This window comes from Grampus griseus (assembly GCF_964374135.1).
Source record: "Grampus griseus genome assembly, chromosome: 3".
Taxonomy (NCBI): domain Eukaryota; kingdom Metazoa; phylum Chordata; class Mammalia; order Artiodactyla; family Delphinidae; genus Grampus; species Grampus griseus.
In genome coordinates, this window is record NC_139019.1 from 168,837,644 (window position 1) to 168,852,415 (window position 14,772).

A 14,772-nucleotide genomic window follows, 5' to 3' on the forward strand; every position below is an offset into this window, starting at 1 on the left:
CCCAGGGCGCCCGGAACTCGCCTCAAGCCAATGCTGGCCTGGCTAGTAGAGTCCCTTGTGCCTGGGAGCTTCAAGCGTGGAACAAACAAGCATAACGAGGACGGGCTGAAATGGGTCCTTCCTCCCCCTCCTCTGCTGTCTAGACCCTGAAGACGTCTCCACATGCAAACCCCGCGTCCCGGGAGCCTGTCCCTCTATGCCACAGGGTCACCGTGGGCCCCAGGACTGGGTCCCGTGCAGGAGGCACTGCAGCCGTCCCAGAGGAGTTGGGAGCCAGAGAAGCCAGGCAAGGATTGCAGAAGCCAGGCTCGGGACGGCGAGCCCTCGGTCAAGGGGAGGAAATCAGACAGCCCTGGTGTCCTAGTTACCTGCGGGCTAAGGCCAAGAGCGAGAGGAAGGAGAGACTGAGGGGACCACTGGTCTAGGGCAGGGCTGGCGAGCTGCCCACAAAGAACCAAGCAGTATAGATGCTTCCAGGTGTGCGGGTCACTGATCTCTGTTAACAGTCTCTCAGCTCTGTCGTCACTTGGGAGCAGCAAGACCGACTCGTAAACAAATGGGTGTAGACGAGTGCAGATAAAACTTTATTTACAAAAAAGGCAGAGGGCCGGATGCGGCACAGGCCGAGGTTTGCCGGCTCTTGGTCTAGACTCTAGAGGACAAAGCATCACCTGGCGGTGGGCAGCCACCTTCTGAGAGATGAGCTTCCCCAGGGATGGCTCCACGAGGGACCTCGGGGTGGACCTGACCCTGGGGGCCGAGCTCGCCTCCCTCTGAAGGGGCACTGTCCTTGCCTCCTTAGGGGGACGAACCTGTCCTGAGCATCGCGACAGGAGGCCGAGGGGCAGTCGCCCCTCAGGGACACCCGCACTGCAGCCCCTGCAGCTCTGACTCTAAACACCCCCGTGTCAGATAAACAGGCTTATCCCTTTTTAAGCCGTTCCCCAAACCACAGCTTAAAAAGCGTCTCCGGATTTTTTTTTTCCAGGCTGCGTGTGTGTGTGTGTGTGTGCGCGTGTGTGCGTGTGTGTGTGTGCACGCGCGTGTATGTATTTAGAATTGCGTGTGTGTTCATTTTTCATCCCATGCAATTTCAAAGGACATTATGAACGTGTCTCCGTTTTAAATGCACATCTTGCCTCTGTTTACAACCACCCGTCACTGCCACTTTCTCAAAGGAAATGAAGGAAGCGGAAGGAAAAGACTTAATCGAATGCAGCGATTATGTATCTTGCCCCGAAGAGCCCCTCCCGACTTCCCTCAATTGGCTCAGAAACAGCGAGATATTTATGACCCGGAGCCTCAGGCTGCTGGGGGCGGATCCGTGTCTCCTGCAGCCCCAGTGCCCCCATCCTGCCTGCTCCCAGGCCGCATCCGGGAGCTCTGCCTGGGGACAGCAGTAGCCTGACCACACCAAGTGGGAGGGAATATTTATGACCCAGCGACTCCCCGCAAACTCAATTCAGTTAATGAGAAACCTCGCAGCAGAGAAAGGCTGGCGGTGTAATTTGGCTGTGGAGTGGCGAGAGCACAGATGGCGCCCGGGTTCCAGATTCCTGGCTGGCCACCACAGCAGCTTAAGGGATTTGTATCAAGCGACCTTGCAATTGCTTTTCCTTAAGTAATTAAAAAAAGCACCTGTGTGCGCCGTGGAGGGGATGGAGGGGACCCGGAGCACATTGCCTGTGTCCTGGAGCCCGGCCTGTACCCGGGCTGGGAGCAGGGCTGGGAACACTCACCCTCACGTCTCTGTGGGGTTCTGGCTGCGGTGGGGTTTGTCGCTGGTGGGGACCAAGGTGTGGGGGGCATGGGCACCAGGGAGGAAACGGTGGGAAGAAGCCAAGGCCCCTTGGGTCGTGGGGGACAGGAGGGACAGCCCCCGGTGTAGGACACAGCAACAGTCACCTTCGTGGGCTAAGCCGCTGAGCACCACAGACCCATTGCCTTGTTTCAGCTCACAGTTTGGCAAAAGAATTTGCTAAGACCAGCGAAAAGATCCGGCTACTTAAAAGCAACTTCCAGGGGCTGAGCGCGCCAGACCCCCGCCACGGACCCTGTACCACTGTCTTCTGATTTGTGGCCCCTGCCCAGCAGAACTGCCCCCGCCGCTGTTTCACTTCAGGCCTGCGAGTAAGCACAGGGGCTCTGAGCTGCAGGGCCGTCCTGGAAATGTGGCTCAGGGAGGGCGGGAGGCTGGAGGCTTGGGGCACAACCCTCGGGGCAGCGCCCAGGGAGGGACTGCGTCCTCCCCTCCAGCCCGGCGGGCTCCCAGACCTTCCTGAGGACCTGCTGGAGTCACTGCGGCTGAGTGTCTGCTGCTTGCTCTCCAGCTCCTGAGCTCAGCAGCCCCACCAGCCGGAGACCAGCCGGAGTGTGCTCTCCCTGGGACCTGGCCTGGCCATTAGTTCTGATGGGGAAACCGGGCTCGAAGGGGAGGGAGGAGGCCTGAGGGCCCCCTGCAGCCTGAGCGCACCCCGGGGCCCTCTGTACCTTCAAGACTCAGCCAGCAGAATCGCGTGGGGCAGGGCTCCCGCTCCACGAGCAACTAGGTAATGAGGACGCTGAGCATCCTGTTCAGATCAGCCAAGGCGGGGTGGCTGGTGATCCCATTAGTGCCGAGGGGCCATCTGGGGACAGAAGGAGTAAAGGAAGAGGAGGGGGACTGTGGCGGGGCGGGGGGGACATGCGCTGCGCATGGCCTGGGACCCAGCACCAGCCTCTGTGGATGCGAGACAGGCTGTGCTCTCTGTGGGACCCCACCCTGGGCCTGCCTGCCTGGCTGGGGGTCGAGCTCCAGCCCCCATTGGCTCAGCCCCACCCCCAGATTCTGGGCCTGGAACGGTGGTCTCCCCAGGTGATGCGAGCAGAGGGAGGTGGCGCCCCGACGCTCAGAGCAGAACTGGCTCTCTGATGCAGCCGCTCATCAAGGGGGACCTGACAGCCCCAAAAAGTGCACCTCAAAGAGCCCCTGACGGGCCCCCCGTGGAGCTGCTGGCGCCAAGTTAATTAACACGGGAGGAACGAGCTGTTCAAAGTGACAGTGGAGAGGAGACACGAGCTCCGCCCCCGCACCCCCCAGAAGAGGAGGGGGGACAGGATGCCCCCCAGAAGCAGACACCAGCTGCCTGCCGAGCAAAAGGCTGGCAAGCAGGGCAAGGGCGCAGCCCTGACAAGCCACGGGCGAGCCAGCGAGGCCCTTTGCTCCCCGGGGATCTCACCCAAGGATGTGAGAAATCCAGACAAAGACCGTCTCTGCTTCATCACAGAGAGAAAAACGTGCGCATGCACACACGCATGCACAGGCCTCAGGAAAACTCTAACCACAGGGCAACCTCTGTGGACCCCCTGGGTAGGTGACAGAGCCACCCGGACAGCCCTGTGCGGGGCTGGTAATCCTTGGTCCTAAGCACCGATTCAACTACAGAAACGGTCTTACAATGGATCTGTTGTCAGAAGAAATACAAAACTCACAGTCAAGAATACATTAAAGCCCCAACTGCGACCAAAGACCTTTAGGGAAAGTCAAGGTTATTCATCAAAACCAACCACGGTTCTTTCAATGGAGGGAGGGGGGGTGTCAAAAAATTTTGTAGTATTTGTTTTTCTAAATCTCTTTACTGAGCAAGTATATCATTTAAGTCGGTTGGGGGTGGGCAGATTATGAAATCTGGCCCACCACCTGTTTTTGTAAATAAAGTTTTATTGGCACACAGCCCAGCACACGGCCCTGCCCACGGCCACACTGGTGCTGCTACAGCAGAGCTGAGCAATTACACAGCAACTGGATGGCCCCCAAATCCACAAATATCCACTATCTTGTCCTTTACAGAGTTTGCCAAACCTTGAGTAAGTCACAAAATCATTTTCACAAGGTATCTTGAAGCCCTGACCCCACCAGTGTATCTGTATCTGCAGAGAAGGAATTAGAAGGTGATGAAGGTTAAATGAGATCATAAGGGTGGAGCCCTAATCCTGTAGGACTAGTGTCCTTTTCAGAAGAGTAACAGAGACAGATCTGACCCCTGCCCCCGCTGCCCCCATGTGCGGACACAGCAGGAAGCTGGCGGTCCACATACCAGGACTAGAGTCCTCACGGGAAGCTGACCCCAGTGGCAGCCTGATCTCAGGCTCCCAGCCTCCAGAAGTGCGAGGAATAAATGCCTGTTGTTTAAGCCGCCCAGTCCCTGGTACCATATTTCTGCAGTCTGAGCCGACAGAAGACAGGTGTCTGCCTGGAAACTTACTGCAGTCCCGCTTTTTACCGAGCATAGCAAGCTGCACATCCCCACCACCTGCTGCCAGAATCTGACTCTCACCAGGTGCCAGGAAGCACCTAGAACCTGGCACATGGAGGCCTGGCCTCGGGCTCCACCTCCTCAAGGCTGCACCTGCTTTCACACCTGCAGCCCGAGCCGACCACTCTCGGGGGAACGTGCCCCCCACCAGAGCCCCTGGGGACCTGAGCAGTGGGCCTGGGCCAGCTATGCACACCCCCAGCCGGGCTGGGCCCGGACCCCACTTCAAAGGGGTCCCGGGGGCCCAACAAAGGGACCAGCCCCATGCTGTCTGGGGTCGCCAAGTCTCCTTCCTACAGAGGTACCAGCTCCTAACCCCGAGCCTCGGATCTCACACGTTGTGCCGGGGACGGCCATAGGTTTTCTGGTTGGTTTTGGCCGCGCCGCAGCATGCGAGATCTTAGTTCCCTGACCAGGGATCGAACCGATGCCCCCTGCAGTGGAAGCGTGGAGTCTTAACCACTGGACTGCCAGGGAAGTCCCGGTTTTCCGTTTTAATGAACTCAGGTGCTCATAAATGGAGGAACGCGGTAATGAAGTTCCCTGAAATGACACCTAAGGAATGAAGGGGTCAGATCCTTGGTCACCTTGCCAGGGCCTATGGCAGGAGACGCAAAAGGGCCAGCCTTGGGGGTGACTTTCTCTTCTATTTTTCGTGGTGGTAGGTGTGCAGGTGGGCCCTTTTTCTTACTGAACCCATCCCAATACGCTACACCTACCAGCAGTCACATTCTGTACACAGCTCAGAGACACGTCTAAGATGTGGCCCAAGTTCCAGGCAGGATGGATATAAGACTTCCTAGAGTTTCCGAACAGCCTGGCCCGCAGTGGAAGCATACTTTAAGGGCTTCAATTTCCCAAGGTTTGGTTGTTTAAAAAGAAAGGCACTGATCCTAGATTGGATCCAGCAATTGAAACCATAAAATCCCAGAGCAAAATCGTTTCTCACTTTTAGCTCACAGAGTCTGTCTTCCACGTCTGAACCATTACATGCTCCGAACTAATCAGGTTCAAGGGCTGTGGCCTCACGGCCCAGCGCCAGGTCCAGCCCTGCAGCAGCTGACAGTGAGATGGGGAGAAATAAACACACACGAGGGGGCAGGAACACGGGAGCAGAGAAGGGCCACACCCACCCGAGGTCCGCCAGAGCCTTCCTCTTGGCTGCCAGGAACAAGCACCTACTGCGTGCTCTTCTGGTCCTGCTCATGTCAGATGGCAAAGCGGGAGAGAGGAGGCCCAGCAACCAGCCTGAAGACTATTAAACATGGTTCACTGAGATCATCCCCGACAGCTTTGTGGTTGGTGAGGCCGCAGCGCCGACTCCCTGCCCTCGGGGCTCCTGCCTGCCCTGCTGTGTGCGTGTGAGGCCAGCCGGCTGGGTCGGAGGCCTCAGGATCGCAGACCCGACGTGGGAAGGCCGGGCCAGGTGCGGGCCTGTCTTCCAGCCCACGGCTCGCTGCGGCTGGGCCCAGAGTTGCAGACCCCTGAATGTTCGCTGCCCGAGGCACCTCCACGAGGGGCCTCCTCGCACAGTGGAAATGTCCTACGTCTATGTTGCCCCCGAGATCACCACCGGCCCACGTGGCTATGAACTAGTACTTGCTGGTGTGACCGAGGTACAGGACACGTAATTACTTCACTTTAACTAACTTGTGGTTAAAGGGCTGTGCGGGCCGGTGGCTTCGTGCTGGGCAGCGCGGCCGGGCAGCCCCACATCCCTTCTGCTGCCAGCCCCGCAGGCACTGCACCTAAAACCCAGACCCAAACTGTCTCTCCCGTCCACCCCACTTTCTGCTCCTCGGTGTGGACTAACGCTCCTCCCCCACTGCTCCCCAGGGGACAGGGCTCAACAGTGTCCCCCAATGCATGTCCGCCAGGGACCTCAGAATGAGACCTTATTTGGAAAGAGGGTCTTTGCAGACAAGTTGGCCAAGGTGAGGTCACGCTGGAGCAGGGTGGGTTCTAAATCCAGTGACCGAGGCCCTTGTAAGAAGAGCGGAAGTGGGATCCCGACAGGGGGACAGGGTCACATGAAGATGGGCAGAGACTGGAGGGATGCGTCTACAAACCAGGGACACCAAGGATTACCGGCCACGCCAGAGGCTGGAAGGGGCGGGAAGGACCATCCCCTGGAGCCTTCAGCCACACCACACCTCCATCTCAGACTTCTGGCCTCCAGGGCAGGGCAGGGACGCCTTCCTGTTGCTTTCAGCACCCCTCCTCTGCTGATGGCATTTTGTGACCCGAATACACCAAGGTCTAGAACCGCCCCGCCCCCCAAGAAGCCCCTGCTGGTTGACGCTGCCTGCCTGCCCACTGTGCCCTTCGCGGTCTCCCTGGGTCGGAGCGCTCCTGGGCATCCTGTCCCTCATCTGTGTCCTCTGCACCTCGCCGACTTGTTCCCGTCTCCCAGCAACTTGCCGATGACCGGTGCTGAGCAGATGCTGATGTGGGAGCGACACACATGCTTCTGAGGGAACAATCCCAGGGCCAGGGGGTGCTTCAGCCCACAAAGTGTTAAGCACCCAGAGACGGGGCAGAAACCACCCTCCCAGGAGCCTGCATCTGTCAGGACCAGAGCCGGCCCCCTGTTTCTGATGTAATTACCCACACGGCAGTGGGGGACGCGATAACAAACCAGTTCATTAGGAAATCCACTGGAAGCCCTCGGAAGCGCTTCATAAACAAAACCATTAGGCACAGGGCTCCCGGGGGCTCCCCCATCCTGGCTGGCGGGGCTGCTTCCCAGGGCTGGGCAAGGTCACAGGCCTTTGATCTGCAGGATGCTGCCCACCACCCCTCCAAGGTCACTCTCTTTCTTCCTCCACACAAAGGAAGCCTCTTCCCTGCGGCACTGTGGCTGCAGCCCGGCAGCCTAGACGGTTCTCCCGCCTGCTGTGAAGGGCCCTCCCACCTCCCCCTCTGCGCCAATGATGCTGAACCCAGGCCCTAGGTGCCAGGCACTTCCCAAGGGCGCTCTGCCCGAGGGCCCCACCAGCCCCTCAGCTCTCTCCCTTCACCCACAGCCCCTCCTGCTGACCAGGACCCATGGAGTCCCTCTCTGTTCTCCAGGCTCCGAGGGGAGCCAGCCTGCCTGACCTCTGTAACAACCTCGTCATCCGAAGCCGCAAGACGTTTACCACGGCCAAGAAACGAACTCCATTCACAGGCAGGACGGCAGAAAAGCCCAGATTGAGACTGTGGACTCAACACATGTGGTGTGAGGGAAGTAGAACGAAAAGGAAAAAGCAGGTCACTGCCCTCTGGAGCGGACCTGCAGGTGGCATCCCCGGGCGACACGCGCTGGAGACTGTCGCAGCGTGAAGGTGACCCTCGAGGAACCTCGCCAGCCCAGGGCTCTTACCCAGGGGGAAGCCGTCCCAGGGGACACTGGGCGATGTCTAGGAACACCCGTGGCTATCATGCTGGGGGGGGGGGGCTCCTGGCATTGAGTGGGTGGGGCAGGGAGGCTGCTCCACACTCCGCAGCGCCCAGGACGGCCCCCAGAGATGGTTCAGCCCCAGGGTCCACAGTGCCGAGGGGGAGAAACTCTGATCTGTGGATTTGAATCACAAGCTCCCCGTTCCACCAGGAAAAGTAGCAAAGCCATGTGACAAGGGGCAGCGGGCCCATCAGTGTGAGCGAGCCCGGCGGCAGCCAGCACCCTTCTCCCAGAGCTGTGTGGCCACGTGTCTGCCAGTGGGGACCCCCCAGCGCTGGGAACCCACCAGGGAGGCGGCCGGCGGAAGCTGTACCGTGATGAGTGGGCAGCACCCCCTCCAGAGAGACTGAGGTGCGAGCACTCGTGTGCATTCCCAGGGCCCACCCTCTGGGCGGGAAGCCTGAACATAGTTGCCTGCAACCCAGGCAGACAACCCCAGGCGCGGGGACAGGAGGGGAAGTAGGAAGGAAGAGACAGGGGCTTTGGGCCGAGGGGGCTGGGATGCCCGCCCATCGCCCACCTGGGGAGAGCCGAGGTCGGCCACATGCTGAGCCACCGGCTCTCCCAGAACTACAGCGGGCGCCAGCGCTCTGCGGATGCACTCAGAACCCCGTGAAGCCAGGGGAGCAGGGAAGACGCGACGGGCTGGTGTGTTCAATTGCGGGGGAGGGGGAGGCCTGCAACTACGCTTGAGATTCTTTGCAAGCGTTTCCCAAAGAGACAAACAGGAGGCTCATCAGCTGCAAAGCTGTACTGGAGCGGCTTGGGCCACGGGCAACTCCCACCAGCCCTCCCAGCCACGGCAGCGGGGAGCAGGGTGGCCTCTGAACCCCGGCCCGGGGGAAGTCCCTCCCCGAAGGGGCCCACCAAGCACTCAAGTCCTGCCCACGTCCGAGCTGGCGGGAGCCCCTCTCTGCTCCCAAGGCTGCTCCCCTAGACCCGTCCTCTAGGGTGTTTTCACTCGGGGGACACTGCCCCTAAGGGGGTGAAAACTCCTTCTTGGGGGCAGAAAAGCTTCACTGTCTTTGAACAGACATGTGGTGTACCCACGATGTTAGAATCTCACAGAGGGGCAATGAGAAAGAAAGTGTTAAAGTGTTCTGTGGGTGGGTGGGTGGGGGGTGACAGTGAAAAAGAAGGCGGAAGAACGGCCCGCAACCCGCCCTCTAGACCAGGCTCTCATCCAGGACCTGCCCCAGGGGGCACCAGGCCACGACTGGGGAAGCGAAGGGGCTCCTGGCATTGGGAGGGGGTGGGCCCGGGGATGCCAATGCCCAGGCCGCACGAGGCTGCTGTGCTGTGGGGAGCCCTTGCCTGAGACCCATCCTTCCAGATCCGGTGGCGCCTGTTCTAGATGGTCAGAGTTTAAGCCAACACAAAACCAAGCCGGAAGGCAGAGCCGTGGCACCGTGCTCTCCACTCCGACCCTCACCGCTATGCTACTGTACGCATCTGGGCTTGAAGCCACTGCCAGGGCTGCCAGGGACAGAGTGACAGGAAGCTCTGGGGGAGGCTCCAGGGGAAGCACATTTTATACGGCAATTGACTGCGAACCCCGCGCACCGGCCACCACCAGCGCCATAAATCAGGGAGCCAGCAAGGCGCAGCAGTGCGCAGGCCGGCACCGCGGAGGCGGGTGGGCCCGAGGAGCGTCCGGGCTGCAGCTCTGTTCCTGCCCTCCTCCGCCCGGCCCCCACTGTCACCCCACCTTCTGTCACCTCCCCTCGGGCTCCAAGTTAATCGCCCAGAGCAGGCAGCAGCGTTACTGAACAGAAGGCACGCGGTCTGGAGCAGCGGAAACAGTTTGGTTCACATTTCACAGCAGTGAAGTTCAAGGTGGCCCAGGCTGAGGGGCGGGGGGCGATTTTCAGGAGAGGCCCCCCACCCTGGATGCGCAAGTGGGGGGACGTGGGGGCCGCCCCTGGAAGCGCTGCATCTGGGGACGGGCCTCCCCACCTTCCACGATCAGCAGAAGCCATGGGAGCGCAGACTCTCCCGGAGGCTGAGGGCTGGCAGGCGGCGGCCCAGGCAGCTGGCGGAAAACCAGCTAAGTGCGCCGGGCTCCTGGCCATTCAAGCCGGCTTCTAAATCTCTCTCGCTCTGTTTAATCCGAAGTCATCTCCTGTACCTTGTGGGGTGGCCGGGATGCCAGTGTGCCCTCGGTGGAGGAAAGAGGCCCTTGTCAGGCTTCACCCGGCGCCACCCACCGGGGGAGCCGGGAGGGACTCGTGAGCTATCCAACGTGGCGTGCAGTCTTATAGGACTAATTTGAGCTCAGACCTAAAAAGGCTGATGTGTGCACACTTTATTTTCTCCAGTGAAGCCGGAGCATCCCTCTGATCTCTCTGGTTAGTAATCCCGCTACAGAGCCTGCCTGGCCGAGCGTGTGCCTGGGGAAACGGAGCCCAGGCCTCTGGAGGTGGCCCCTGCAGCCACAGCGGAGCCCCGGACACCCGCCTGGGGGAGGCCGCCAGCCTGCGAGACACGCGCGGACAGAGAGAGCATCTCCCAGAACCCCCAGCTAATTCTCTTAACCTCCCTCTGGTCCTTGCAAGGTCACGAGGCCCAGAGTCAGAGCTTGATGCAGGCAAGAGCCATCAGTAAAGCTGGAGAGACAGAGCGGGGTGGGGGGAGCCCAGGGAGCGGGGGTAGAGGGAAGGGACCGCTCACAACAAAAGCAGCAGCATGTGACCAGAGGCAGGCGTGAGGATGCACATGGCCGGTCGGGGACTTGCCCACTGCCGGCTCTGATCTCAGGCCCTGTAGAGTCCTTGTTTTTAAGGTGTCCCAAATTCCACCCCACAGACCTAATATTGACCAACATTTTGGGCAAATCCCCCACCACACACACACACAATGGGATTATACATTCATGATCGAAAACCTAGTTTTTCCACCCAAAATGCCATGCCCATCTTTGCACACCAATAAATAGTGAAACCATTTTTGTGGCTGCGTAATATTACATGGTTCACCCAGACCCCCAGCCATGGGTATAAATTTTCCACTGTGAAAATCAACGATGCAATCAATGACTGTCCCCGTATGAGGAAGGCCTGAGGACCGGCAGAGAGAGACGCACGTGTCCCACTGACTGCCAGCAGACACCCTCTGGGAGCTGCCCCCACGGGTCCCCCCAGTGGCCCATAAAGGGGCCTCCCGGTTCCAAAACCCCTTTCCCAATGCTGTCTCCTGCTTCACAGGCTCCCTAGTGTTTGTGGACCAAGGAAGGGAGGTCTGCTTGGTGAGCACGGCATCCCCCGTGGACCCCGTGGACCCCCCCCACACCCTGTGCGCTGATAACCTGGTAATCCAGGCAGTAGGATTTCTTTAACAGCTTCACTGAGCTATAATTCGCATGCCCTACAATCCACCTCCACTCACAGAGCTGTGCATCCATTGCCACAATCAATTTTCGAACCTTTTCATCACCCCAAAAAGAAACCCTGTACCACTTAGCAGTCCTCCCCAGCGCCTGGCAACCACTAACCCACTGTCTCTGTGGATTTGCCTGTTGTGGACAAGTCCCGTCGATGGAATCACTCACTATGTGGCCTTTTGTGTCGGCTTCTCTCACTGAGCATCATGTGTTTGAGGTCCATCCACGGGGCAGCACCGTTCCGGACCAAGGGGGTGGGAATGGAAGGCCAAGTCGTATGTGTTCTTCTTCCCACATCTCCCAAACTGGAGGATGAAGCCAGCAGGAAGTCCCCGCCCCCTCCTAGAGTCTGTAAAAGCCTCCATCTGCCATCCTGTCCCTATAGCTACCGCCTCCTCCTCTGGGGCCCAGAGCAGCCCTGCAGCCTCGCCCCTCACCCTCCCCCCACGGACTCGGGCGGTCTCTGCCTGCCCTGGCCCCACGGGCTTGGGTTCTAATTCCTTCCACCGACCCCCACTCCACATGGAGGCCCAGCCCCGGCTCCACTACCAGCTCTGCCATGTGTCCAGAAGCCCAGGAAGCAAGGGGTTCATCCACGTGCCACGGGGCTAGGGCCAAGTGGTCCAGAACCCTCGGCGGGAGTCCAGGAGGAAGAAACGGGCAGCCCTGTCATCAGGGTGCGCTTTCGCAGGAGCTGTTGGGCGCTGGTTTGGGTGTGAGTGTGGATGCCGCCCAGCCCCGAGGACGCTCAGGGTCCACTCGGGACACGGCGTCCCCTCCTACCCATGGGGGCAGGGGCCCAGCTCCCTCATACCCCGAACGACCCCAGGATCGGGGGCCTCTCTGCCCACGGGCTTGGTAGAGAACTTCAGATTCCTCGGGGGCAGTCACCTCTCCAACAACTAGTTCCTGAAAGAGGACCGGTTCCTACAGAGCAGATACATCGACGCCCTGCAGAGTCCCGGTTCCCACAACCCTGCTGTCGGCCCAGCCCCCCAACCCCTGCCCCAGAGAAGAGAGGCACGTGGAGATAACGTACCCACAGCCCCAGAGGTCCATCCCTCGCTCCCTGTTAAGTGCGGGTTTGTGGCCCTGGCAACAGCTAGCATCTGTCGTGCTTAAGGGACTCCAAAACCCAAGGCTGTGGACCACGGCCACGAAAACTGCCTTTCAGTAGGAAAAGGTGGCGGGCAGATGCAAGGGCTCGCACACATGCCCGGGGGAGAGGAACTAAACTGAGCTGACGAAGCCTCACTACCAGAGTCCAAAAAGCACAGCCATACTAACCAACCACCCTCTGCGCCGAAGAGAGAAAGGTCAGCCAGGGCCCTCAGCTAGGGCTGATCCTGTCCCCAGGAGACACACGGCAATGCCTGGGATGTCTGTGGCTGTCACACTGGGGGCTCGTGGCATTGAGGGGGCGGGGCCGGGGAGGCTGCTCCACACCCCACAGCGCCCGGGACGGCCCCCCAGAGGGTGACCTGGCCCCAAGTGTCACAGCGCCACAGCGGGTGGGAGTGAGGGTGGGCCAGAGTCCGAGGGACCAGGGCCATTTGCACCCAGAGCTCTGCTGGATCCTTATCCATTTCACCCCCTTTGTAGGCGGGGATGGTCGCTGGCCACAAGGAAGGCAGGGCCATTCCCCCTGGCGCCGGGGTGGGGACACGGCGGGCGCCCCCCACTGCCGGGCGCGTCAGGCAGGGAGCAGGTGGCCACGAGGCTTTCCTCCCATGCACAGAGGGCTGATGAGGGTTAGCATCAGCGATGGGGAAGGAAGACCATCCTGGAGAAGAAACTCTACCTCGACTTGACAGTGAACACAGAGTGCAGACTGCAAGTGGGACGAGCGTGCTGTGCTCAGCGGAGAGGGTGGGAGACGGCAGCCCTCTGCAGCCTCTGTCAGGTAGACGGGGACCAGAGGTGCTCCTTCCAAGGGGCTCTGGCAAGAGGCCACAAGCCTATTTTCTCCAGAGTTTTAGAGCCAGGAGGATGCTGGGCACCCCTGTGGCCTGCAGGGCAGACCTGAGCCCGAGGACTGGGCACCCTGCCCGCAGTGGGGAAGTCGGGTGGGCTCTGCAGGGGGCCGGCAGTGGCACATCGGCACTTGGCCTGGCCTGCCGGGCACCAAAGCCACCAGCGCCCTCACTGGATCCTCCGGAACCTCCAGAGACAGTGGCTGGGAGCCAACCTGCTGGAGGGAACAGCCCCTCTGATGCCGGAGACTCTGTGGGCTGCAAAGAAAAGAGCAAAGGAGGTGACCTTCAGCCCTGACGGGCTGAAGCCAGGGCGCCTGCACCCTCGATTCTCTAGACCAGGGACTGCAAACTTCCTAGTAAGGACCAAACGGCAAATATTTTCCACTTTGCAGGCCAGACGGTCCTGTTACCACCACTCAATTCCACTGCTGCAGGCAAGCAGCCCTGCAGGGCACGTGAATGAATGGGCGCATCTGTGCCAATAAAACTACTTATCAACGTGAAATGTGAGTTTCATCTAGTTTTCAATTGTCACACACTCTTCCTTTGATTTTTTTCTCCCCCAGCTCTTTAAAAATCTAAATATCATTCTTTTTGCAGACCATACAAAAATAGTCGACCTGCCAGGTTTGGCCTGTGAGCCCCCGTTTGCCGACCCTGCTCTAGAAGAAAGCACAGGAACACCTGAAATTCACACAGGCTGGCGAGCGTGAGAGCTTAGCCTTTAATGCGTCAGCAGAGGGAGAATGACAGAAACGGACGGTGCGGGGAGTGAGGGGCTCGCTGGGTGCCTGAAGAGGTAACGAACCAACAAGTACAGAAGTCTAGCATCTGGGAAGTGGACGTTCTCTCCCTTGGCTGCATTCCGAGGAATGTGCTGGAAGGGGATGCAGACAGGACGGGGCACTCAGGCTGCAGGGAGAGGCCCCTGCTCAGCGGGAAGGGGCCCTGGTCCCCCCGTGCCCCACCCCACCCCCCTCCATTAAGTCCACAGGCCCAGCACCCCGGGAAACGAACAGTCCCCTGCCGCCAATGCCCTCAGCTTGTCCCCTGCGAGGCCAGGCGCCTGGCGACCTCTCCAGCCCAGACTCGTTACGGGGGCAGCGGAGCTTGGAGGTCTGAACCTGCTGTCCCGTTCTACCACCTAAAGGCCTGGAGGCTGACATCAGGTGGCAACGGACGGGTGCCCCGTGGCCAATGGCCACTCCTGGCAGAAGCCGCCGGGCACCCCAGAACCCGGGCCGGCTCAGAGCAACGCTTGTCACTTGTTCAGTAATTTCACGCTCCGCCGCCTGGCGATATGAGGGTGGAGCCCCATCTAAGGCTGCGCTTCCCAAGTGCCACTTGTTTGTGAACACATGGCTGAACCCAAAATTGCTTTTAATATCCGGGCAATCCCCGCTGGCCCCGCAGCAGGGTCGGCTCCAGCAGCGCCTCCGGGACCAGCCCCGGGGCCAGGCTGATAACTCAATCGCACAAAACTCCCTGCAAACATACCCCTGTGGATCTAAAGGGACAATCCTGACACCCCCGTCTCTCCTCTTGCAGCGAAGCCAGAGGCTCTGCCAAAGACAATCCCCCCACAGTTTCCTGAATTAAGTATAAAAAGCCCAGCACTTTAAATCCCGGGGCGCCTCTCCAGTCTTCCTGGCTACAAAACCCATTTCCTTTTCTCAACTG

The 14,772-nt window shown here is 59.8% G+C and overlaps 1 protein-coding gene across 1 annotated transcript in view; it reads right to left on the reverse strand.

The window, feature by feature from the left end:
- Positions 1–14,772, reverse strand: part of KDM4B (lysine demethylase 4B) — a 134,828-nt gene that overhangs the window by 33,491 nt on the left and 86,565 nt on the right.